We start from the raw sequence: 26,205 nt of genomic DNA, 5'->3' as shown, positions 1-26,205 counted from the left end.
CACCAAGACACTTAAAATACTAAGACTGAGTTGTGGCTGGAGGAAGGCTCTAACTCACACAGTGTGACTTCCAATCTAGTCTTCTCTGACTTTCGTTGACAATGACAGATACCAAGAAAGAATGAATTTAGAAGGGGACAGTTCTACTTCCTTCTCTGAAGAAGTGGAAAATTTTAAATTCTGGGAAGCACATACAATTTTAAAGGTGATGTATTTGTATTTCCAAGGACTCAAGTCAAGATAAGGGGAAGAAGCAGGGGAAAACTACCAGAGAATGTGAGGTGTATCTAGTAAATTTTTTTGTCTTTCCTTTGCATAAGCATTCAGTAAATAAATGGTTCTGGTCAGGGAAGTTATTATTGCCTCCCATTCCCTGTGCTGAGTGTTCCTTCTTCATCAAAATAACCATCAGTAATGAAATCATAATAGCCAGTGTCTAATCTTTTCAAAGTTAGATTAGTGGATTCTATCATGATCATTAGGGACATTACTTATCTAAGCAAAACAAGAAACAAATACACTTCCCAGGGACATACGACTCCAATAAGGTACAGCCCGCACTATCATAGTTGAGACTCCATTAAGAATGCCACGTTGCTTCCTGATTCATCAATGTATACATCATAGCAGGAATTCCCCCTGATTCCAGCCTTGCCTAGACTCTTAAAATTAATTGCTGTAGTCCCCAATCCCACTGCACATCTGCCTCATTGTAGGGAAAAGAAATGCATTCACAGGAACTATTTTTTTTTCTAAAAGTATAATTGATGTACAATATCCTATTAGTTTCAGGTATACATCATAGTGATTCAATATTTGTATACATTATGAGCATAGCAACTCAAGTGAAAGAGATCTAGAAATAAATGCAGAGATGAAGAGGGTCCCACAACTCCATCCCTCTACTGTCGTCCCTAACTCCCCCATTCCCATTCCAAGCCTCCCCAGATTGTGCTTGCCCGTCTGCTTTCCTGGAAGCCAGACATGTGAAAGGAGATAGCCCAGAAGACCAAGTCAAAGCAGCCTTAGGCATCAGGGAGATTGATAGTCGTCTGCACAATGAGAGACCTGGAGAAGAGCCTCCAGCCTTTGGAAATTCTCTCTCACTGGCATTTGTATGAAAGCTGAAAATCTTATCTTCAAAATTTTCTTCCGAAGGAAAAAGGCATTATCAGAAAGCAAGATCTCGGATGGCAATAGGACTCATCTGCGGCTGTGTCCCTCACCTCCAAACAAACTTCCCCAACAGCGCACTCCCCTCCTGAGGTACGATGTTCACTCGGCTTCAGATAAGGAAGAGAATTTATCTGGATCATGAATTTGGGGGAAGATGGCTACTTCTAGACCAATCTCACTTGGTCAGCAGAGCTTCCTGCCTGGGAGGTAAGTGTCATTATCCACTTTACATAGATGGTGAAACAGAGCCAACAACAAACTGTGTAGAAATGCCCCCATTGTTAAATGCCTCGCTCAGACACTCCTCTGAGGGGCCGCATTTCATATTGAGCTAGTGTCTGGGAAGCTCACGCCCCCCTTTCCATGTAGCCAGCTCCTTTCCATCCTTCAATTCTTAGCTCAACTGTCACCTTCTCAGAGAAGCCTTCCCTGGCCATCCAGTCTAAAGTTGGTCATCTTGATTTTCTCTCACAACACCCTCTTCTTTTCCTTCATCACGTTGATCATAGTTTGTAAGCATATACTTATTCCTCTTTTTACTTCTACAGGCCTGCCCTGTTTTATTGTGCTTTGCTTTATTGCTCTTTGCAGGCAATTGCCTCTTTTACAAGACCCTCCACCAACAAAAAGATTATGACTTGTGGAGAGCTCATATAGTGGTTGGTATTTTCAGCAATAAAGTTTTTTGTTGTTGTTTTTTTTTTTGGCACCTGGGCTAACAACTGTTGCCAATCTTTTTTTTTTTCTGCTTTATCTCCCCACCCCCACCCCCCCAAGCCCGTACACAGTTGTATATCTTAGTTGCAGGTCCTTCTAGTTGTGGGATGTGGGACGCCACCTCAATGTAGCCTGACGAGCAGTGCCATGTCTGCGCCCAGGATCCAAACCCTGGGCCACCACAGCGGAGTGCACGAACTTAACCGCTCGGCCACGGAGCCAGCCCCTAAAGTATTTTTTAATTATGGCATAAACTTTGTTTTTTAGACATAAGGCTATTGCACACTTAACAGACTATAGTGTAGTGTAAACATAACTTTTATACACACTGGGAAACCAAAAAATTTGTATGACTCACCTTATTGCGAAATTGACTTTATTGCAGTGGTCTGGAACTGAACCTACAATATCTCTGAAGTATGCCCATGGTCTATCTGGGTTTTTGCACTAGACTGTAAATTGCATGAGGGCAGAGATCATCCCTCTCCCTGCACCCAGCAGAATAGCCGTGTACAGAATAGATGCTCAATAAACATTGCCTAAATGAATGATGGGTGGAGTTGCATTTGTAATCCAAATTGCATAATCGTTACCACTATGCATACTGCCTCCCCATAAATGTGAGGCTAAAGTCCATTTGAAGTCTGAAGCCTCTCATTCAATAAGACTTCTTCCATTGGAGCTGAAGGTGATGGCACAAAGTTCTCTCGCAGCCCTCAAGGGGAGGCTGCCCATCCCCATCATGCTCCACAGTCCCTGGGATCAGCCTTGACAACTTCCTTGGAGCTTTCTCTAGGTCATTCTCATTGATTCTTCAAAATCTCTCATCGCCACCCTTGAAGCTCAAACCATCGGATTCCAGCACCTGATAAGTTTTTGGTATCTATATTTATTTATATTATCCTGAAAGTAGACACGAGTTTCCTGGAGCAGTTATTATTACTTGCATCAATAACCACATCACTTCTCCTCTGTCTCAATTCTTCCCTTCCGAGGCTATACAATGCAAACCAGGTGTCACCTTAGCTGTGCCAAGATCTGTAGCACAGAGGCAAGGAACCCAAAACATATGCATCTGTGAGTTTCTCTAGGATAAAGACACCTGTCCCCACTTCCCTCCTGAGAGACAGAAAACTTTTCTCCCTAATGTAAAAAAATTCTCCTTGGGGGTTGGCCTGGTGGTGTAGCGATTAAGTAGCATTCCGCTTCAGCAGCCTGGGGTTTGCGGGTTCAGATCCTGGGCACAGACCTACACACCACTTGTCAATCCACACTGTGGCAGTGTTCCACATACAATATAGAGGAAGATTGGCACAGATGTTAGATCAGGGGCAGTCTTCCTCAAGCAAAAAGAGGAAGATTGGCAACAAAACTTAGCTCACGGCCAATCTTCCTCACCAAAAAAAGAAAGAAAGAAAAAATTCTCCTTGGGAAGAGAAGGGAAGGATCCTGAATTCTGGTCTCTTGGAATATAAATAAATGTCTCCAGGAGAAGGCCAAGCATCTCCAAGTTCACATCCCTGGAATGTCTCCATGGTCCTGGGTTTCATTCTTCTGAAGTGTAAGCATTTACCTCGGGGGAAGTACACCTCTCAGGATGGTCTCTCACTATCTAATCACCCTTTAGATACCAAGACTTGTCTTTTTATTCAGATCCCAGATTTCTTTGCTCAGAAAGGCCTTAAGCATATAGAAACATAAAAATATTTACTCTATAGCCCCACATCACCTCTCGTCCTCCTCAAGCTGCCATGCCCCAATTTCCTGTTCATGTTTTTACTTTCTTGAGAAACTTTAGGTATTGGCTCTTGAACCTCCTCTAAATTCTGCCATTGTCCTGGAGAATTCTAACACCCATGTGGACAAATGTTGGGGAAGTGGAGAAGCCTGATATTCAAGCAAAATTGAGGTAACTAGCATGAAGGGGGTATCAGTCAAGATCAAGACTTGGGGCCGGCCCCATGGATGAGTGGTTAAGTTTGCGCGCTCTGCTTCAGCGGCCCAGGGTTTCACCAGTTTGGATCCTGAGTGCGGACATGGCACTGCTCATCAGGCCATGCTGAGGGGTGTCCCACATAGCAAAACCAGAGGCACTCACAACTGGAATATACAACTATGCACTGGGGGGATTTGGGGAGAAGAAGAAGAAGAAGGGAAAAAAAATCAAGTCTGGAAAAGAGTTGACGCTCTATGCATTTAAAGTATGGAGGGTTTAATACAAGGAATTAGAGTAGCTGGAAGGGCTGGGAGACTGAAACTCAGGAAATTCGTTGCTAAAAACCTGAGCCTATAGCACAGTCTTGAATGTCTTACAAGAAGCTCACCAAGAAGGTCTTTCAAACTGCACATCTTCATCTTCCCTCAGCGCCTCCTGAGAGAATAATGGGCTCTCCTCTCCCACTTTTCAGCCTCCTCTCGTTGTCAGACTCTAACCCAGCCTCAGGGTTAGAAGAAGGAAGAGGATTCTGGGAAACCCAGCTTGTCTGCCCTAAAAAAGAGATCATACAACTCCCAGTATGGAGTTGATTCCAAGTTGAAAACAGACAACTTAGCAGAAAGGGTAAAGTCATGATCTTCTCTATTTTTTCTCCTATTTAAAGGCATTTATCGTGGAGAACACCTTCTCCAACAGCTTTTGCTTTTCTTCGTCTCAAGAGAGGGCCTCTGGGAGCCTTTTCCTGGAAGCAATTGCTTTCGTTACATATTTGGTAATTCCAACCAGGAAGTCCTCAGCTTTCTTTTCAGCAAAGATAAACATTGGTAGATCATGATACCCCTAAACCATCTTTTCAATACCAAATTAGAATGTTGAATATAAATTTACAAATGGAAAGTAGCAGCTGCTTGAATGTGGAAGTTGTTCCATTGCTACATTTTCAGGGAGCCCAGAATGGGCCATTTTCATTAGGGAAGAGTTTCTCCTAAAATCATGAAATTGAAAGCATGGACATCAAATATCCTTTGATGTTTCAGTTTTTCATGATTGAAAAATTCTGTGCTTTTTCTGCTACATTAAATAAAAATGGAAAAGTAAAATGGTTGAATGAATGGTGGCATGAAATTTCTTTTAACTCAGCATGAACTCACAGAAACCAAGAAACATGAAAAGTTCATCGGTTTAAAAAAGGATTGAACTCATTAGTGAGAAATTGAAAAAGTTTATCCAACTTGAAATTAACCTTCTAGATCTTGCAAGATAGAAACACACCTATATGGTCTGCTCTAAAAACTTAGTATTAACTACCTGGGATGTTTTTAAAATCAAAGTATACCAATAGAAACACGGATGCTACCTTGCTGTTGTATAGCACTTATTGAACAAACACTGAGTGAAATGCCAAGAAAGAATAAAGAATGTGTCCTGGAAGGCAGGGGATGGAGAGTAGAACACAACAACAGACCAATAATCAACTACCAGATGACCTGAAATAGTCGGAAACTAAAGCTGAAGAGATAATTTGATCTGCAAAAAGCCCTCTGATTCCTCATCCAATATATAGTTGGCCACAAAAAGGAACACCATAGGAATTACCCCTATATTAACCTTATCTTCTCAATGCCCCCTCAAACAGGCAATGGCCACTCCTGTCTCAGAACGATAACTCAACTCTTTCGTGTACTTCTCTACCCCTCTCTAGTCCTCTTCAGAGCACTTCTCCTTTTCTGAATGAAAACACTTATTGGCAGAAGCATCCAGTAGACATATCATATACTTTATGCTAGGTTTTAGGGGTACAAGACAAGCAAAATACAGCCTTATTTCACAGAGCAGAAGAGAATAGAGAACTCAGATTATTGCCTGTCCAGAATCCTCCCCTTCTGGCAAAAGTAACCTCCCGCTAACATCTGAATAATACTCCTCCCCCTACTCTACCATTTGGTTCAAGTGGGCTCTGCCATGTTCTACTTGATCTTACACCCCCTTAGTTTAAATGGTTGGTCCAAAGTGGGCATTTGACCCAACCCAAACCAACCAAAGACATTGCCTCTGAGTTCTGTAACTGAAAGTACAAAAGTCAGTCCCTATCTGAGAATAGAAGTTAAAAAGTGTAATGCTCTCGAGCTGTCAGTAGACATGTATCTCACCACTTGCAAGAAAGTTTGTGATAAGAAATAAAAGTACAGCAGTGAAGCTGGGAAAAATTAGGCAGAGAGAGAGGGAAGCGTGCTCTTGTGAGACCTCAATATTTTTAGATGGCTGGAGTGTGTGTGTGTGTGTGTGTGTGTGTGTGTGTGTGTGTGTGTCTGTGCATGTGTGAGAGAGAGAAGAAGAATGGAACAGCAAAAAAAAATAGGCTGGGAGTAGAATATTAAAGTCCTTATAAGCTAGGCTAAGGACTTGCTTTACCCTGCTGAAATGTAAAGGGGTTCATCGAAAGATTTTAATCAGAGAATCCCACACCTTTAACTTAACAAAACCCAAAATCTCCAAGATTTAGCTTTGGAAGTAAAATCTCCTAAGACTAACCAAGTGGTTCCTCATGTTCCTTCCTTCTTTCTCCCCAGGTATTGAGATCGCCTTTATAGCCTGGCTTAGAAATAGATACAAACTCTTTTCCTTATACTCTAAGCAAAGAAGTTTGGGGAACCTTTGAAGAGAATTCATTTTATTCTAAGGTAGAATAAAAGGGAATTCAACATGAAGAATAGAATCATGACTGGACAGACTTGTCACTTACAGGTTTCATATACTTCCCTAGGAGGCTTACTCCTGAATCTCACAGGTACTGTTCTGCCATACACACCATCTGAGACACTTTCACAGGAGACCCAAGAATTGTCATAACTACCTCCAGGTCCAGTTCTGGCTTTATAAAAGAATTACAAGCCACCACTCCTACTAGACTCTCAACACCTTCATGGGCAAATACCAGTGAGCCCGATTTCCAGTAGGCTGCCCATTGAGGCATTCCATCTTTCTTTGTTCATTTGTTTCTAATTAGAGTTATATTTCTTCCTTGTGTGACTGACCCAAGTAAGACACTAGCCTTCAACATAGTAGGATTTTAACCCACATGGCTAGAGAGCTTAATGACAATTGTGTGGTGGCCTGGAATTGACCACCCCAAGATATGTCTGTTTGGCATGAGGATTATTTGGGGCTGGTTACTTTTAATAAACTGCAGACAGGAAAGCAACTGAAAAGTAGAATTTTCTTGCCCTTTGTTAGGAGACATTTACATTGTAAAGGAAATCTCCGTCTGTAAAGGTGTCTCCCTCTCTGTACCAGGAAGAAGGGGGGATGACCTTATTTCTAGAAACTCTTAACAATGCCAAAGGCAAGGATATAAATCTGCATCTTTTTTTACTGTACTTGTCTGATAGCCTCCTGTAATTGACTCCCCCCACCACCAACATCCTCCTTTGTCTTTAGCTGAAGATGATTTTTAAGGTGGTGGCTTCAGCCATTTTGGCGAGTTGCTCAGCTTGCCTGAGCCTCTCGCACGTGTACATGTTATAAAGCTTTGTTTAATTTTCTCCTGTTATTCCGTCTTATGTGAATTTGATTCGTTCTCCAGCCAGAAGAACCCACAGTGAGTAGAGGAAATGTCTTCCTCCCCTACAGTTGTATGTATTTAACAAAAACTACTCACATATAATAACAGAACACTAGTTCCTGGAGAAGATAATACTGGAAATGAGGTAGGGGGAGCTTGAGGTGTGAAATGATGAACACCTAATATCATGATGATGAGGATCCAATCTCATGATGATGAGGATGAAGAAGAAAGACATATTTGAGATGCATTTAAGGGGTGTAACTAATAGAATCTGGTGATTAGTGAGATGAAAATGAGAAAAGAGTCTAGAATGATTCCCAAAATTTTTATTTAAGAAACTAGATAGTGGAATCATTAGCCCAGAGAAGAGAAATACGAAGCAAGCAGATTTGGAAAAGAAAATGATGAGTTCAATTTTGGACATGTTTTATTCAAGTCACTGGTAAAACATGCAAGTGGAGATATCCAGTAGGTAGCTGGAATATGAATCAGGAATGTGAACTATGGCAGTAAAGCCAATCCAATAAAAATCCCCAAGTACACAAATTTAGTCCAACAGAGTTAGGTTTATTCAACTTGCTGCAACAAGGGAGAACATACACTGTGAGAAATCTTGGGCAGCTAGGTCAGAGGACTAGGGAGGAGCTTTTTGTAGGGTTAGGGCTTGCTCTTAATGACTTTTGAGGAAGGACTAGGAGAAATGGGGATCTGCTTTGGAATTGGAAGCTATCATGAAGTGACAACAGTAGTAATTGTGTATCAGTAGTCTTTGTTCAGAAGGCAGAAGAAACAGAGAGAGACTTGGGAGTCATTGGTAAAGAAGTGATAATCACTCAAAAGAAAGGGATGTTACAGCATTCTACAGTTGCAGTGAGATCTCAGGAGAAATAATGTTTTCCGTTGCTTTTGCAGTTAATTCTATATATGTGTCTATTATTACAGTCTGCTTATTAGGACTCATTTACTTACTCAACCCTAGGCATGTGTTCACTTTTCTAGTCCTGGGCTGATTTTTACTCTGTCAATATATTTTGCTGTCATTATCGTGTAGTTGATAAACTGGAAATAGGCTAGATGTCCAATAACGATACAAAGAGTGGGACCCTTTGGCCCCTTTACTCTCACTTAGCCACACCCCCAGCCTTTGATATGGCAACTGATGTTTTCTCAAGTGTATGTAAAGTGCTATGCAAACACAGCTTCAATCTGCCTATGCACTCACCCACTATCCTCCTTTTTCTAGGTCAAGAAGGCACTCCTACATAGAAATTCTGGGGCCAAAAAATAATAAGGATTAAAAACACTGGAACCTGAAAATAACCTAAAGAGATGACTGGAGAAGTAGAAGACAAAAGTATGTGGTGTTGTGAATACAAAGGAAGAATGATTTAAGGAGGGAGTAGCCAACAGAACCAGATGCTGCTGAAGTGAAAACAAGATAATACCCACTGAATGGATCACTTAGGAAATCATTTGAATGATGGAGACCAAAGCTAGATTTCCATGAAAGTAAGGAAGAGAAGACTGCTACTGTAGCCCACACTCTCAAGTGTGATGCTGTGATGAGAAGGAGAAAGAGCCATAGCTAGTTGTAAACATAAGGTCAGGGAAAATCTTTGTGCTCATGTCTTTAGATAAAGGAAAGTTGAACATTTGGATATGTTGAGGGGAATAATAACAGAGAAGGAGAGGGTGAAGACCCAGGGGAGAGAGAATAAGGAATGGTGCAAGTTCTACAGGAGATGGGAGGGAAGGAATCAGTGTACACGTGAAAGGCACGTGTCTACTCAGACCAAAGGGAAGGAGGGAAGATGGGGTATGCACATGGGTGGAGGGGAGGACGGCAACTGGAAAGCACTTCACCTGGTAAGCTCTATTTTCTCTGTGGAAGAGTAGGTCAGGTTATCTGCTGACACTGAAGAACTCGGGTTTGAAATCATTACTTAGGGAAATGAGATTATCAATGACATTTTACATATCTTAACATAGTAATAATAGTTACAGTACAGTTAATTTTATTTAATTGTCGCAATTGTTTTTCAACATCAGGATCTCCCCCAAGATGCTTATAAATTTATTTTCCTTGCAGAAGCATGCTTGTCAAAAATAATTTTTAACTTATTTTATATTTTTATATGTGTACACACAAAAAGGAAAAGTTTTTTGAAATATACAAAACCCAGTTAACAGTGGTTACTCTGGAGGGTGGAATTAGAAGATATTCTTGCTTTTCATTTTGTACATTTTAGTTTTCTTTGAATTTCTTCTTTATAACAAGTATTCATTACTTTTTATGATCTGAAAGAAAAATAGAGAGTTCTAATCGGAAAGAAAAAGATTAACTTTCCAGTGTCTGATGCTTTATTCAAGGTTAAATGCCTTTACGATTTTATGACACAGAATGAGGGGTTTCTCCTTCCCATATCTCAAGATGGCCTAAGAGGTGAAGAATCTCTGTCCATTAGAAATTACATTAATCTGTGACAGAGACCCAATAAAGTAAAAAGGAAGGCATTCCCTGGTTGATGTTGTGTCTCCACGATGTCATCGGTGTCCTGGCCTTCTATCTTTTTCTGCACAAGCCTTAGCTCATGTCTTCTAACCTCAAGGTCTCACCACTTTTACAAAATGGCCACAACAGCTCCAGTGGCCACACTCTGTTTCAGATAGGAGGGGAGAGAGGCAAAAGGAGCTTGCAGATTAGTTAGACCTTTCTAAGGTACTTTCCATGAAGCCCCCACTCAGCAACTTCTACCTACATCCACTGGCCAGAATTAGTCACATCACCCCTAACTGCAAAGGAGTCTGGGTGATGAGGTTTTTCAGCTAATGCATTGCCACCTTGATCAAAGAGAAGGTTCTGTGTAGTAAGGATGAAAAAGAGCCTAGTAGTGAGTAGGCCACCAGCGGTATCCATAGTTATCTGAATCTTGAGATTAAAAGTCTTTGAGTAAACTTTCTGTAAATTATTTAGCTTTCCCTGTGACTGAATTGGTATTTCTCAGATTTCCTACCTATGCTCTAGGTTGTTCAGCCTTAGTGCCCCCATGATACTTTCAGGCTAGAAACATGCCCGAAGGTTGAAGTACCCCAGGGCCAGCTCCAGCAGTTTCTCTCACCTCGCCCGGCTGCCTCTGGCTCAGGTGTACGTTGGCTCGCTTCCTGGCTCTTCCCCAGGGCTGTGCAACAAACACTCCTGCTCCTGCTTTGCCACCTGGTTTTTCTTCTTTTTCTTTTCCCAACTCCCAGGTATGTCTTTTTAAAATTATTTCCATCGACAGCGACTGGAAATTCATATGAACACTGACTGCAGCTTATATAAAATGTAAACCGAAAGTCTTACAGTTTCAGGACAAATTACGGAAATTATTCCACACATACAACTATTGCATGAGAGGAATATTACTGCAAATGCAGGACAGGGAGTCAAAGAGACGGAGACAAAATATAGAAAGGAATACAAAGCCAGAGAAAGAAAAAGAAACAGAGTCCATCTCTCTCTTTAAGCATTCCTGAAAAACCCTTACCTGCCACATATAATTTAGATAGACTTTGAGGGAAAAAGTAGAAGCAAGATGCTCTCAAGGATATTTTTTCCTGTTAGAATGTTGATTTCTTAAGAAGAGCAACATTGCCACTTGTGTATTCTACCAAGGACCTTGAATTTGGGTGGAAATTTGATAAGTCTCAAGTTATGAACCTTCACGAAATAAATTGTATATGTTGAAACACTGACATGGGAGCTGGACAGCATACTCAGTAGCATAAATAAAGCCAACGCTTTCCACTGGGCAAGCTACAGAAGAGAGGAGAGGAATTTACAGGAGAAAAAAAAAAAGAACTGAATAGAAAGCCAGAAATAGACCCACATAAATATAGTCAACTGATCTTTGACAAAGGAGTGAAGATAATACAATGGTGCAAAGATAGTCTTTTCAACAAATGGTCCTGGAACAACTGGACATCCACACGCAAAAAAAATGAATCTAGACACAGACTTTACACTCTTCACAAAAACAAACTCAGAATGGATCACAGACCTAAATGTAAAATGCAAATCTATAAAATTCCTAGAAGACAGCATAAGAGAAAGCTTCGATAACCTTGGGTATGGCAAAGACATTTTATATACAACACCAAGGGTAGGATCCATGAAAGAAATAATTAATAAGCTAGACTTCAGTAAAATTAAAAACTTCTGCTTTGTGAAAGACACTGTCAAGAAATGAGAAGCCACAAACTGGGAGAAAATATTTGCAAAAGATACATCTGATAAAGGACTATGATGCAAAATATATAAAAGACTCTTAAAATACAACAATAGGAAAACAACTCAATTTAAAAATGGGTCAAAGACCTTAACAGACACCTCACCAAAGAAGATACACAGATGCAAATAAGCATATGTAAAGATGTTCCCCATCATATTTCATCAGGGAAATGCAAACTAAAACAAGATGAGATACCACTACACACCTATTAGAATGGCCAAAATCCACAACACTGACAGCACCAAATGCTGACAAGATGTGGAGCAACAGGAACTCTCAATCATTACTCATGGGAATGCAGAACGGTACAGCCACTTTGGAAGACAGTTTGACGGTTTCTTACAAAACTAAGCATATTCTTACCAAATAATCCAGCAGTCTCACTCCCAGGTATTTACCCAAAAGAGATGAAAACTTATGTCCACGCAAAAATCTGAACACAGACGTTTATGGGAGCTTTATTCATAATTGCTAAAACTTGGAAGCAAACAAGATGACTTCAGCAGGGTAATAGATAAATAAACTGTAATACATTGAGATAATAGAATATTATTCACCACTAAAAAGAAATGAGTTGTTAAGACGTGGAGGAAACTTAAATGCATATTACGAAGTGAAAGAAGTCAACCTGAAAAGCCTACATACTGTGTGATTCCAACTATATGACATTCTGGAAAAGGCAAAACTATGGAGACAGTAAAAAGATCCGTGGTTGCCAAGGGGCGGGTAGGGTAGAGGGTGAACAGTTGGAGCACAGAGGATTTTTAGAGCAGTGAAAATAATCCAAATGATAGTATAACGATTATACATGTCACAGTACATTGGTCCAATGCCAGAGAATGTGCAACACCATGAGTGAACCATAATGTAAACTATGGACTTTGGGCGATTATGATGTGTCAATGTAGAATCATCAGCTGTAACAAATGTTCCAATCTGGTGGGGGATGTTGATAATGGGGGAGGCTACACACGTGTCGGGGTAAGGGGTATATGGGAAATCTCTGCACCTTCCCCTCAATTTTCCTGTGAAATTAAAACTGCTTTAAAAAAATTGTCTCAATGAAGAAAAAAAGGAAAAAGGGGAACTGAACAGATACTGTAGCGTGGTCACAGTCACCATGTGCGCCCTTTTACATACGGAGAAATTGAGTCTCAAAAAGACTAAATAATTTACCCAAGTGCAACACAATCTCTTTGACCTTCAAACTCTTTCATATTGCTGACTACACTGGTCAAAAGCTTAAAATAAGGACTAACGTGGCTCTCCCCTGATTTAAGCATTCGCTCTGTCCCAGGAAAGTTTTGCACTAAGTGAAAATCTGAATTGCAAACCCCACCTTTGGCATCATCTTACATTAGAAAATTGAAGCTGCATTTGGTACCAAAATATGATTTCTAGAAACATAGGTTTTTTTAAATAGTGAAATGTGAAATTGACCTTGAGACAAAAATTTTATTTCTCCTCTCCTATCCACAGATTTTTCAAATGACTTAGAGGAAGCCTAAAAGTTGTTATGGTGAACTAATATTACTTCAAATACAATTCCACTGAACATTAATTGAAATAGGATTAAGATTAATGTCTTAAAATATTCCAGAAAGAGAGAAGGGCAGGTAAGGACGTGATTCCTCACAGGCTTCTTGATAAGGCACTTCCTGGGATTCATGCAGGCAAGCGAACAGCCAAGCAAACTTCAAGGGCCCAAGTCATCTCACCACTGGAGGTTCACTGACTTCATGGTCACTTCTCCCTAAGTGGCCCTGTCCAGTCTTCTGTTTGATCCCCTTGGACCCTAGGGCCTCTGGGATTTCTTCCCTCATCCTTCAATCAGCTCTCCATTAGGAGCATTTTCCCATCTTCAGTATTGATTCTCATTAGGAGACATTGCCAAGGGCAGCTGTGACCTTTGCATTGGGATCCCTCCTCTGCAGCTCTCACCCAATCCCTTTGCTTGGGTCTGAAGTGTCACAGGGTGGTGAGTTGTGGAACTGCTCTTAACATAGTAGTGGGATTTCGGCAGATTTTCTCACAACTTTTGATTTCACCGTCTTCCTGGTATCACAGTGGGCTCTGAGATGACTTACTGTATTAGATAGCAACTGAGCTATAACAAAGATCCAATGAGGAGTCATTCGTATTAAAAAAAAAAAAAAAAAAAAGTCCAGAATAAGAAAGCCAAGGGCTGCAAAATTAGCAGAAGGAAAGAAACAACCAAGATCAGAGCAGAAATAAATAAAATAGAGATCAGAAAAACAAAAGCAAAGATCAATGAAAGCAAGAGCTGTTTTTTTGAAAAGATAAGCAAAATTGACAAATCTTTAGATAGACTAAGGAAGAAAGAGAGAAGACTCAAATCAAAAAGAAAAAGGTGACGTTACAAGTGATATCACAGAAACAAAAAGGATCATAAGAGATTACTATGAAGAATTGTATGTCAACAAATTGGATAACCTAGAAGAAATGGATGAATTCCTGGTGAAATACAACCTACTAAGACTGAATCACGAAGAAATGGAAAATATGAACATACCAATAACAAGGAAGGAGATTGAGTCAGTAATCAAAAATCTCCCAACAAAGAAAAGCCCAAGACCAGATGGTTTCCCTGGTGAATTCTACCAAACATTTAAAGAAAAATTAATACCAGTCCTTCTCAAACTCTTCCAAAAAACTGCAGAGTAAGGAACACTCCCAAACACATTTTGTGAGTCCAGCGTTACCCTGATACCAAAGGCAGATAAGGACATTATGAGAAAAGAGAGTAGAATGGTGGTTGCCAGGGCCTAGAGGATGGGGGAATGGGGAGAGGTTGGTCCAAGGGTACAAACTTCCAGTTATAAGATGAATAAGTTCTGGGAATCTAATGTACACCATGGTGACTACAGTTAACAATACTGTATTGCATACTTGAAAGTTGTTAAGAGAAGATCTTAAAAGTTCTAACCACAAAAAGGAAATGGTAATTATGTAAAGTGATGGAGGGGTTAACTAACGCTACTGTGGTAATCATTTCAGAATATACAAGTGTATCAAGTCAATATGTTGTACACCTTAAACCTACACAACGTTATATGTCAGTTATATCTCAATAAAGCTGTAAAACAAATTCAACAACTTTCCACACACACACAAAAAAGTGTAGGGCTGGTATGGCAGCTCCCTAATGGGTGAGGGTATTATAGACAATAATAAAAAAGTAATAATAACAAATAACAATTATTTAGCACATGTTGTGTGCCAGGGACTGTTACAAGCACTTTACTTAGTTAATCCTCTTATCACCCCTCTGAGGTAGGTATTATTATTATTATCATTATTATTATTATTATTATTATCCCAATTTTACAGGTGTAGAAACTGAGGCATAGAAAGTTTTAAGAACTTAACAGCAAAAGAGGTGACGGAGTCAGGATTCAAACCCAGACCAAGCTCTTAACCTGCATACACTGCTTCTACAGTAAATTGTTCCCCTTAAGTTTAAGATACCTATAAAAGTCTCCTCTTCTCTTTCTACAATGCCACAGTCACTGTTCTTTTTTATGTTCAAATAGTCCCTTGGTTTGCCAATAGGAGCCCCTTCAAGCTAACTTGAATCTTCTTTTGACACACACCCCCATTAGTCTGTGAGTATTTCCCTTACTTTCTCGTCTAACAAGATGTCTCAGTTCATCACATATTTTCCCTGCCCGCAGACTGCTCCTAGATTCTTGAGGAAGCCCTGAAGAATCAGTATTTCTTATATTTCTACAAAAAATGTATAATAAAATGTCCCAAAAGCCACCAATACCAAGAAATATCTTTAACAAGGTATAGTAAAATAATTTGCCAGTTCATTTCTTAGGGTCCTGGTTGGATTTTTGTTATCAAGAATAGAAGTTTAAAGTAATAGGATTTGTGTTCATTAAAGTTATAATCCCTAAGGAGTCAAAGAAATGATGGGTGAGTAAAGCCAGGACTTTGGGATTTGACCCTCACAGGGGAGAGCCAGGCTCAGTTCATAACTTCAGAGGCAATCAAGGCACAGAGTTATACTTAATCTGACCAAGAGTCCTTCCCAGAAGACATAGAAACGCAGTTTAACTTATTAAGTTGCTAATTGTTCTACGCTGTCATCACTGTTAAATCAGGATATAGCAATCACGTCAGCAATCCTAAATCATGAAAGGACTTCGCTCTAATCCTACTCTGTGCCCAACATATGGATGCTATAAAAACAAAGTAGGGCACGTGAACCAGAAATCTACCCTTTTGGCCCAAAGGAAATAAAATTTCCATAAATCCCGAGGAATTTCCCAGAAGATAAAATTTACCATGCTCCTCTAAAAAACTTCATACTTGACATGTTAGAACCCAGCTCTACTTTTGCATTTACTTAGAAAGTTACGACCATGTGAATAAACCAAATGACTCCAGAGCATACTCAGGAAGTAGATGAACTTTGGTATCAGATCCGACATAGGTTTGAATCCCAGCTTTAAACCTTATGAACTCTTTGACCCTAGGTGAGTTATTAAATTTCTCTATGCTTCAGCCTCCTCATCTGTTAAATGGCTTATTGTGGGAGTTGAACAAGATAATTCATTCAAATAAATAGGAGACAGCCTGGAGACTCAGTGCTCAATAAAGGTTAGCTATTGCTATTATTGGTTTTCTTCTCTTATCTCTAATAACCACAATTATTGATGTCTCCTGTATTAGTCAGATTAGGCCAAGTGATTCTTTACTAACAAATTAATCCAAAATCTCACTGGCTTAAACACATAAAAGTTGTTTCTCACTCAAGCAAAGACCACTGCACATCCTAGCAACACTCCAGTGCAGCTGTCCCCATGTGGTGACTCAATAATTCAGGTTGCTTTAGTCTCTGCTATCTAGCAGCCTGGCGCCCACCTGACCCCAATCCTCTACCCTCAGACTCAACTGTCAGCACAGCCTCCCAGCTTCATACTGGGTTGGATGGGAGAGCCTATGCTTAAGTAAGAAATGAGGCCTCACTGGAAACCTTCAAGCAAAGGTTGAACAACTGCTTTTCCAGAACAGAAAGGAGACTCATGCATCAGAAAAGGTGACTAATGCCCAGGGTTCGCCTGTTCGGATCCCGGGTGCGGACATGGCACCGCTTGGCACGCCGTGCTGTGGCAGGCGTCCCACATTTAAAGTAGAGGAAGATGGGCACAGATGTTAGCTCAGAACCAGTCTTCCTCAGCAAAAAAAGGAGGATCAGCAGCAGTTAGCTCAGGGCTAATCTTCCTCAAAAAAAAAATTTAAGAAAAGGTGACTAATAGACATACCAAAGAATATGGCTGCACAAAGACCAGAATCTGATCAGATAAAACAGTCTAAGTAATTTCTTAGAATCTACAATAAACTTAGAGAAACTTGCTTTTTGGACTGTGTTCAAGACTTCACAACATCAGAAGTAAAACCTGAGGAGACCACCTGTTCAGAACATTCCTTACAGAAATATTTTTAAATGATGCAAAGAATATCCATGAGATTTCAGGAATATCACAGTCAGGAGAATGAAGCCCTGGCAGCCAAATAAGGGCTCTTGGCCAATCAAAATAGAGAGGTCCTGATGGACGGACTTTCAATGAAGGGTTGCCAACATCTGTTGCATTGGAAACAAGGATTCATCTTATAGAATCCCCTGAAAGCAGTAGCTGCTGTGTGAAACTGTCTGTCATGACTGTTTGGCAAATGGAAACCGCTGGAGCAACAGAATAGCTATTTACCAGGAATAATCAAAATAGAAGGTCTTATTGTTCAATGCAAATAATAAGATGCAACATTTGTTAAAGGCTTAAGATTCAACAGCTTGGTCACTTGTTTAGAAAAATAAACCATTGTTTTTTCAATTGTGACTATTAATTTTAAAGCAAAATATGTGTTCAACGATGTATGAAAAAGAAAAATTTTTTTACTACTCAAAGTGAAATAAATGGAAATATCACTGAGTAGTTGGTTATACTTATAGTACCATAATATTCTGACTAGACTGGATACGTTGAAATGTTTTTCAATAGGGATCATGTTCCAAGTATGCCTGTTCATTTATGTCTGCCTCAAATTGCTAGTTAATACATAAAATAGTTACTTGCTTAAAAAAAAAAACCAAAAATTCAGGCTGCTTTAACGTATGGCTCTCAACATGTGGCGCTCCTCCATGATTGCTAAGGCAGGAGAAGAGAATGGGAAAAAAGTGTTGCCTTTTCCAATGCCATGTACCACTCCCATTCATATTTTCTTGGCCAGAACTATCACATGGCTCCACTTAGGTACAAGTGGCCTGGAAATTGTAGCCCTGTATTCCCAAGAAAGAAAGGAGAACTGGATATTAGTTTGCACTACTAACTTTTTTTTTAAAGATTTTATTTTTCCTTTTTCTCCCCAAAGCCCCCCAGCACATAGTTGTATATTTTTAGTTGTGGGTCCTTCTAGTTGTGGCATGTGGGACACCACCTCAGCATGGCCTGATGAGCACTGCCATGTCTGCGCCCAGGATATGAACTGGTGAAACCCTGGGCCGCCAAAGCAGAGCACTCACACTTAACCACTCGGCCACGGGACCAGCTTCTGCACTACTAACTTTCATTTTCTCTCCTCTAAGTACATATTGAAGTTACCAATACGAACAACCTAAAATAAATACGTGGGATATCTTGAGTCCTGACTTCATGCTTAACCAATATCTCGTGTAGGTTAGTTTCGTACAGTAAATAAAGACAAAATAAAAAATTTTTAATTGCCATGGTAATAAAATTGACAATTTTCAAGCACAATTCTCACTTTCTTTAAAAGAAATGCTTCACAGAATATATTGTTTTCACGAGAAAGGAGCTGATTATTCTTTTGTGGTAAAACTCACTGGCATTTCCATAAAACCCTAAGTCTTAATTATACCGTGATTAAAATCTTTATTTGCTTTTAGTTTGCAGATTAACTCTAATGCATTTCTACCCTCAGGGAGAAATATTTATCCTAATGCAATAAAATGTTTAAAGAAATAAATAATGAATGATAATTTTATAATCACAGAACTGAAATGAACTTCAAGAATATTATTTTATTATCAAACATTCACTGAGCCCTTTCTACGTGTCAGCAGTACATCCATATCACCCTGTAATGGATGATAGATCAGGAAATACAAAAATGAATATGTCACCGTGTCCCTGCTCAAGAAGCTTACAATATGTAGGGATAACAAACATTAAAATATTCTTTGGGATCATAGAAGGAATAAATACTTCTGAATTGAGGAGGGTATATCAGAGAAAGTTAACTGGAAGAAGCCTTAAATCTGGGCTTTGAAAGATTTTTGGTGGTCAGAGAAATGGTGAAGGCTGAGGTCAGACATTCTAGGGTAATGAAGCATGAATCAAGAAAGGAAAGCAGATCCATTCTGAGAAGCTCAAGAAGCCTGTCTATGCCCTCTAAACAGAGTCAATGCGTTGCCCTGAGGAGTGCAAGGGAAAGGTAAGCTTGCTTTTCTCAACAAAGAGAACTATGTTCTGGAATTACAAGTAAGAAGATATAGCCACTACCCTCAAGAAATTTAAGATGTAAAAGTACATGATATGGAGAGGAGTGAAATCAGCAACATGGTGGAGTGAGTTGTTCCCTTTGTTTCTTCCCTCTAAAGTACAACTAAACAGACATTCATTGACCAACAGAGGATACCCACACAGCACAATTGGATGCCTGAGAAACCCATGCAGCTATACACCTGAAGGTGGATGGCCTGGATCCCCAGGAAGCATTGGAAATAGATGAGCACTCCCCCACTGCTCCCCAGCAGCAGGGAGCCAGATCACAGCCCCTCTCACAGCAGACAGCGCTGCTCTAAAAGCAGGCAGGATCAGCCCAAATTGCAGGCAAATACAATCCTGACCCACAGGAGAGCACGCTGTGCCACCACAGCCCCACCAGAGGGGATGCACCTTGGCAGGACTGTAAGAAGCAGCAGCAGCAGCCCTGCACACATGCACACTTTCCCAGCCTGTAGGAGCACCTACCATGTCACTGCAGCCCCACCAGAGGGAATGTGCCTCAGCACAACTCTAAGAAGAGGCAGTGGCAGTCCTGCCCACACGCGAAGGCTTTCCTGGCCTGGGGGAGCACCCACCATACCCACATAACTTCCAGCAGATGGAGTGGGATCAGAAACACAGCTCCTGGTAGGGACCACCAGCTTTGATGACCTCACTGCGTGTATATCAGTGCACAACACTCTGCAAGTAAGTATGGGTGGTGGGTGGGCAGGCAGTGGCTTGGCTCCCTGTGTTTTGCTTGCCACTCACCACTGCCAGCCTTACCACCAGCCTCAGTAACCCTGCCTGACTGCAGCACTCAGAAAGAAACTCCCTAAGCTTTACCTCAAATACTCAAGAGCTGACTTGTCCTACAAATAGGTGGAGCGAAGATGGTACCTGAACCACTCAGTACTGAGTCATTAACCCTAGATCTTTACAGGTACAAGGATTCATTGAAAGACCTTCAGAAAGAAGATCTTGTTGTTAGTCACACAGATGCAGGAAGCCATTTGGAGACTCTGGAAAAAAGAAAGCCACTTGTAGTGGTTATAAATGAAAAGTTGATGAACAATCATCAGCTGAAATTGGCAAAGCAGCTACACAAAATGGGCATCTCTTCTACTGAACCTGCAGCACTCTGCCGGGGCAGTTACTGTCAATGGACTTATCAACACTAAAATGTTTTCTTCTTGGCCAGCCAGAAAAATTTTTTTCATTTTTGGATAAAGTTGTTGGATTACAAAATTAAACATTAAAATGTCAACACTTGAAAAACATCCCTTAAATGCAACCTATGGAATGCGGTTAACTCAAATTAAATATATAATATAGATTTGCAGAATAATATGTTGATAAACTTCATACATCTATAGAATGTATAGAAAATTTTATGCTGTGAATATAAGCATTTGAGTCCAAATTCTAATTGCAATTTAGTAAATTCATTAGGTTTTTTCTTAACCTTCAAATTTAGTAAAAGAAGTGTGTAGTGAGCATTCATAGTTTTTATCCTAGAATCTCAAGTGGATTTGGAATCATGAAAAAATGAATTAAATTTGAAAATATTTACAAGAACCTCAAACATAGTTAGTTTGATGTTCCTTAGAATAAAAAAAAAATGAAACTACCAACTTGTAAAAAAAATTGAGAGCATCTTTAGCTTCATAACCCAAGGAACAAAATTTTAAAAAACAAAAAAGACCAAAAAATGATGAATTGTGTTCTGTGAAATAAAAAGTTAAATAATTACCTAAAAAGAGAAAAAGAAAGAGGGGTTGGCCCCGTGGCTGAGTGGTTAAGTTCACGCACTCTGCTTCGGTGGCCCAGGGTTCCACCAGTTCAGATCCTGGGCGCAGACATGGCACTGCTCATCAAGCCATGCTGAGGCAGCATCCTACATGCCACAACTAGAAGGACCCACAACTAAAAATATACAACTATGTGCTGGGGGGCTTTGGGTAGAAAAAGGAAAAATAAAATCTTTAAAAAAGCAAAAAAGAAAGCAACACAGCTCCTGCTTCCCACCAGCAGTAGCAGATGGAATCTGCAAGCTGATACTGCCGCAAATGTGCCAGCAAAGGATTAGTTCCTCAAACACCATGAAAAACTACAGTAACAATTCAGAGCAGAAGGAAAATGACAAGTCTCCAGAAAGCAACCCTGAAGGCACAGAAATTTACAATCTAAATGACAGCGAATTCAAAGTAGCTGTCATAAGGAAACTCAACGAGTTACAAGAAAACTCAGAAAGACAGTTCAATGAGCTCAGGAATAAAATTAATGAGCATAAGGAATACTTCACCAAAGAGATTGAAACTATAAAAAAAATTCTGAGTATGAACAACATAAATAATGAGATAAAAAATAATCTAGAATACTTAAAAGCTGACATTATGGAGGACAGAATTAGCGATTTTGAGGATAGAAATATAAACATGCTTTAAGTGGAGGAGGAGAGAGAACTAAGATTTTTTTTAAATGAAGGAATTCTTCAAGAAATATCCAATTCAATTAGGAAAAGCAACATAAAGATTATAGGTATTCAAGAGGGAGAAGACAGGGAGAAAAGAGCAGAGAGCTTGTTCAAGGAAATAATAGGTGAGAACTTCTCAAATCTGGGAACAGAACTGGACTTACAAATACATTAAGTTAATAGAACTCCTAATTACATCAATGTAAACAGACCTTCTCCAAGGCACATTATAGTGAAACTGGCAAAAGTTGATAACAAAGAAAAAATATTAAAGGCAGCAAGGCAGAAGAAAATAATCTACAAAAGACCCTCTATCAGGCTTTCAGTGGATTTTTTGGCAGAAATCTTACAGGCTAGGAGAGAATGGAATGATATATTCAAAATTCTGAAAGATGAAAACTTTCAGGCAAGAATACTCTATCCAGTGAAACTATCCTTCAGATATGATGAAGAAATAAATGCTTTCCCAGATAAACAAAAGCTGAGGCAGTTCATCACCACTAGATCTCCCTTACAAGAAAAGATAAAGGAAGCCCTCATACCTGAAACAAAAAGGCAAAGGTCTGCAAAGTTTTGAGCAAGGAGACAAGTAGACAGACAAAATCAGAAAGCTGTAGCTCTCTATCAGAACAGGTTGGCAAACACTTAATTCTGATATAAAAGATAAAGGAAGGAAAGCATCACAAATAACTATAAACACTTCAATTTAGTCACAAACTCACAGCACAGAAAAAAACAATTTGTGAAAACAATAACTCAGAAGGAGAAGAGGGAAGGGATGGAACCTGCTTAAGCTAAGGAGATAAAAGACTATCAGAAAATGGACTATCTCACCCATGAGATCTTTTATATAAACTTCAGAGTAACCACTAAACAAAAAATTAGAGCAGAGCCACAATTCACAAATAAAAAGAAAATTGAGAAAACCACCACAGAAAACCACCAAACTGAAATGGCAGTCAGAAATACAAGGAAAGAGAAACAATGGGAATATGGAACAACTGGAAAATGAAATAAAATAGCAATATTTAGCCCTCATATATCAATAATAGCTCTAAATGTAAATGGATTGAATTCTCCAATCAAAAGACACAGAGTAGCTGGATGGATTAAAAAACAAGACCCAACAATATGCTGCCTCCAGGAAACACATCTTAGCTCTAAAAACAAACATAAACTCAGAGTGAAGGGACAGAAGATGATACTCCAAGCAAATGGCAAACAAAAGAAAGCAGGCATTACCATACTTATATTAGACAAAGCAGACTTCAAGATACTAAAGACAATGAGAGACAAAGAAGGGCAGTATATAATGATAAAAGGAACTTTCTGCCAAGAGGACATAACACTTATGAATATATATGTACCTAACACAGGAGCACCAAAGTATATAAAGCTACTATTAACAGAACTAAAGGGAGAAATTGACAGCAACACAATAATAGTAGGGGCCCTTAACACCCCACTTACATCAATGGATAGATCATCCAGACAGAAAATCAACAAAGAAAGTGTAGGTTTAGGGGGGCCGGCCCTGTGGCCGAGTGGTTGAGTTCACGCACTCCACTTTGGTGGCCCAGGGTTTCACTGGTTCAGATCTTGAATGTGGACCTGGCACTGCTCATCAGGCCATGCTGAGATGGCATCCCACATAGCACAACCAGAGGCACTCACAACAAGAATATACAACTATGTACTGGGTTGGGGGGGGGGAGCTTTGGGGAGAAGAAGAAGAAGAAAGAAAGAAAAAAAAAAGATTGTCAACAGTTGTTAGCTCAGGTGCCAATCAATAAAAAAAATTGGTGGATTTAAATGAAATGCTTGATCAGATGAACTTAATAGATATAGATAATAGATATAGAGAGAGTATTCCATCCAAAAACAGCAGAATACACATTCTTCTCAAGTGCACATAGAACATTCTCAAAGATAGACAAGGCAAGCCTCAATAAATTTAAGAGGACTGAAATCATATCAAGCATCTTTTCTGACCACAGTGCTATGAAACTAGAAATAAACTACAAGAAAAAAGCTGGGAAAGTCACAAATATGTGGAGACTAAACAACATACTACTGAACAACAATTGGATCAATGAAGAAATTAAAGGAGAAATTTTAAAATACCTGAAGACAAACAAAAATGAAAATATAACATACCAACTTTTGTGGGATGCAGTAAAAGTGATTTTAAGAGAGAAATTCATAGCAATACAGGCCCACCTCAACAAACAACAAAAATCTCAAAAAGTACTCTTAAACTACACCAAACAGAACTAGAAAAAGAAGAACAAACAAAGCCCTAATTTAGCAGAAGGAGAGAAATAATAAAAATTAGAGCAGAAATAAATGAAACAGAGACCAAAAAGACAGTACAAAGGATCAATGAAGCTAAGAACTGGTTCTTTGAGAAGATAAAGAAAATTGACAAATCCTCAGCAAGACTCACTAAGAAAAAAAGTCTCAAATAAATAAAATTAGAAATAAAAGAGGAGAAATTACAACAAATACCACAGAAATGCAAAGGATTATAAGAGAATACTATGAAAAACTATATGCCAACAAATTCGATAACCTAGAAAAAAATGGATAAATTCTCAGACTCATACAACCTCCCAAAACTGAATCAAGAAAAAATAGAGAATCTTGGGGCTGGCCCAGCGGCATAGTGGTTAAGTTCGCACATTCTGCTTCAGTTGCCTGTGGTTCTCTGGTTCAGATCCTTGGCACAGACCTACACACCGCTCATCGAGCCATGCTGTTGTGGCATCCCACATACAAGGTAGAGGAAGATTGGCACAGATGTTAGCTCAGGTCCAATCTTCCTCACCAAAAAAAAAAAAGAAGAAGAAGAAGAAATAGAGAATCTGAATAGATCAATCACAAGTAAAGAGTTGGAAACAGTAATCAAAAACCTCCCAAAAAACAAAAGTCCAGGACCAGATGGCTTCTCAGGAGAATTCTACCAAACATTCAAAGAAGATTTAATACCTATCCTTCTCAAACTATTGCAAAATTTTAAGAAGACAGAATGCTTCCTTACTCATTTTATGAGGTCAACATTACCTTGATGCCAAAACCAGGAAAGAACTACACAAAGAAGGGAAATTCCAGGCCAATATCACTGATGAACATAGATGCAAAAAAATCCTCAACAAAACATTGGAGAACCATATACAATGATACACCAAAAGGATCACACACCATGATCAAGTGAGATTTATACCAGGGATGCAGGGATGGTTCAATATCTGCAAATCAATCAATGCAATACACCACATTAACAAAATGAGGAATAAAAATCACATGATCATCTCAATAGGGGCAGGGAAAGCATTTGACAAGATCCAACATCAATTTATGATAAAAATTCTCAATAAAATGGGTATAGAAGGAAAGTACCTCAATATAATAAAGACCATGTATGACAAACCCACAGCCAACATCATATTTAATGGTGAAAAACTAAAAACCATCCCTCGGAGAACAGGAACAAGACAAGGATGCCCACTCTTACTACTCCTATTCAACATAGTGCTGGAGGTTTTGGCAAGAGCAATTAGGCAAGAAAAAGAAATAAAAAGGTACCCAAATTGGAAAGGAGGAAGTGAAACTCCTGCTGTTTGCAAATGACATGATTGTGTAACTAGAAAACCCTAAAGAATCCATCAGAAAACTATTAGAAATAATTAAAAACTACAGCAAAGTTGCAGGGTACAAAATCAACTTAGAAAAATCAGTTGCATTTCTATACACTAAATACTAACCAGCAGAAAGAGAAGTCAAGAATACAATCCCATTTACAATCACAACAAAAAGACTGAAATATCTAGGAATAAACTTAATCACAGAGGTGAAAGACTATACACTGAAAACTATAAGACATTGTTGAAAGAAATTGAAGAAGACATAAAGAAAGGAAGAGATATTCTATGATCATGGATTAGAAAAATAAACATAGTTAAAATGTCCATATTACCTAAAGCAATCTATAGATTCAATGGAATCCCAATTAGAATCCCAATGACACTATTTATGGAAATAGAACAAAGAATCCTAAAATGTATATGGAACAACAAAAGATCCCGAATAGCCAAAGCAATCCTGAGAAAAAAGAATAAAGTTGGAAGCATCACAATCCCTGACTTCAAAACATACTGCAAAGCTGTAGTAATCAAAACAGCATGGTACTGAAACAAAAATGGATACACAGATCAGTGGGACAGAATTGAAAGCCCAGAAATAAAATCACACATCTATGGACAGTTAATCTTTGACAAAGGAGCCAATAGGATACAATGGAGTAAGCAAAGTCTCTTCAATAAATGGTGCTGGGAAAACTGGACAGCCACGTGCAATAGAATGGAAGTAGACTATGATCTTACACCATACACAAAAATTAACTCAAAATGAATTAAAGACTTGAATGTAAAACCTGAAACCATAAAACTCCTAGAAGAAAATATAGGCAGTACACTCTTTGACAATGGTCTTAGCAGGATCTTTTCAAATACCATGTCTACTCAGGCAAG

General features: G+C 39.3%; 1 long non-coding RNA gene and 2 pseudogenes across 4 annotated transcripts in view; 2 read left to right on the top strand and 1 right to left on the bottom strand.

Annotated features, from left to right (window-relative positions):
* The window catches only part of LOC106826184 (uncharacterized), a 144,082-nt gene that overhangs the window by 10,877 nt on the left and 107,000 nt on the right, over window positions 1-26,205 (bottom strand). The gene's annotated exons all lie outside the window — the stretch shown is intronic.
* Window positions 10,268-20,452, top strand: LOC106826156 (UDP-N-acetylglucosamine transferase subunit ALG13 pseudogene; annotated as a pseudogene).
* LOC106826157 (mitochondrial import inner membrane translocase subunit Tim9-like) lies at window positions 16,968-17,312 on the top strand (annotated as a pseudogene).

Source organism: Equus asinus, chromosome 2 (assembly GCF_041296235.1).
Source record: "Equus asinus isolate D_3611 breed Donkey chromosome 2, EquAss-T2T_v2, whole genome shotgun sequence".
Lineage (NCBI taxonomy): Eukaryota > Metazoa > Chordata > Mammalia > Perissodactyla > Equidae > Equus > Equus asinus.
Note: the sequence above shows the minus strand (reverse complement) of the source record. Positions and strands in the feature narration are given on the sequence as shown.